Below are 1,446 nucleotides of genomic sequence, written 5' to 3'. Positions count from 1 at the left end.
ACACCACTGCAACTCTCCTGCTGAGGCTGAACCTGGTCGGCCAGATGAATGCCAAGCTGCCCCTGGAATGAGGGCTCTGCCTTCCATCACGGTAAGTTTCAAATCTCTCTGCCTGCCTCTGTATGGGGGAAGGAATTCCCTTGGAAAGGGAAGATGCCCGAACCAAAAGGATCTCTGCTTTCACGATACAGGACTGAAAAGACCTTCCAGTCCACCAGTGCCATAGTTCTGCTCCAAAGGACCCCATCTCCAGCCTACAAGGAGCCCCACTCCTGCTCCGGTTTGAGGTCACCAGAAGACTTGGCTGGCTCTGGGCGAAAAGAAGGATTCTATCACAGCTTTCCACACTGCCATTCTTGCCAGGTGGACGTTCCCCATTTGGGGCGGGACAATCCTGCCAGTTCCACCCAGGATTAAAGTGCCTTGTCCAGATCAAGCCAGTGATGGGACACAGCTCAATGGGGAAGACGAGGTGACCGCTAGCGCCCAAAAGGTGGGTCTGGATTCAGCTCTGACTGGATTCAAATCCCAGCTCAGCCAAGGTAGGCGGAGGAAGGAAGGAAGAGAAGATTACATCTCCCAGCAGCCCCCCCCCTTCTTGCAACTGCTGGTCAGTTGGCTTGGCTCCCCAAAGCACCTGCTTCCTCCCCTTCCCTCCCCTCCCCTCCTCTTCATTCTTTCATCCCCTTCCTCCCCTTTCCTGTACTTGCTCTCTTTCTACTTCTTTTCTCTCCTTCCTGTCTTTCTTTCTCTTCCTCTTCACCCTGTTCCCCTCTTTCTTTCCCTCCTTCCCCTCCCTCCCTCCCTCCCCGTGAAAGAAAAGGGCTCCCAATCCAGGAGAGTGGGAGACAGAGGGAAATGGGGGTCCCTGCCCCTCTGTTGCTGCTGCTGCTGCCATCCTCCTCTTTGCCCTTCCTTCCTTCCTTCCTTCCTTCCTTCCTTCCTTCTAACCATCTGCAGAGAATGGGAGGACCAGTTGCCAACAGCGGGGAACCCATCAAAACCAGCAGAGAGCCCCAAAAAGGCTGGGGGGGGGGACAGTTGTTGTTCTCATTTTTAATGTTACTAAATGATTGCCAGTTATTATAGTGATTAGTGTTACTCTTAGCCTTTTGATAAAGCTGTTCTTAATGCGTTTTATGAGACGAATAAACCCTTCTGTTTGTGCCGTTTGCTGTGTGTATCCGCCACACTAGAGGTCTTTCTTTCCTGTGCTACGGCTTCAGTAAAACATGAATGAGCCACTGGCTGGACCTTCTGCAGAGCTTGGGATAAAAACTGAAAATGAACCTGCATCACTGTCAAGAAACATCGCCCAAGTACCTACAAAATGAAAAGAAAAACAACTGTAGGTCAGGGTTACGTGATTTCTCACATTCAGTTCTTTAGATGTGCATTCTGATGTCTGGAGGTGGATCTTCATACATATGGAAACTCTTAATTGCC

The 1,446-nt window shown here is 50.8% G+C and overlaps 1 long non-coding RNA gene across 1 annotated transcript; it reads left to right on the top strand.

Annotated features, from left to right (window-relative positions):
- Positions 1 to 1,172, top strand: LOC121918706. The gene is made up of 2 exons (XR_006101283.1): positions 1 to 91; positions 192 to 1,172. It is a non-coding gene; the product is annotated as an uncharacterized LOC121918706 (long non-coding RNA).
- The last annotated feature ends 274 nt before the right edge of the window (positions 1,173 to 1,446 follow it).

The sequence above is a fragment of the Sceloporus undulatus genome, unplaced genomic scaffold (genome assembly GCF_019175285.1).
Source record: "Sceloporus undulatus isolate JIND9_A2432 ecotype Alabama unplaced genomic scaffold, SceUnd_v1.1 scaffold_26146, whole genome shotgun sequence".
Taxonomy (NCBI): Eukaryota; Metazoa; Chordata; class Lepidosauria; order Squamata; family Phrynosomatidae; genus Sceloporus; species Sceloporus undulatus.
This window is presented reverse-complemented; position numbering and strand designations above follow the sequence as displayed.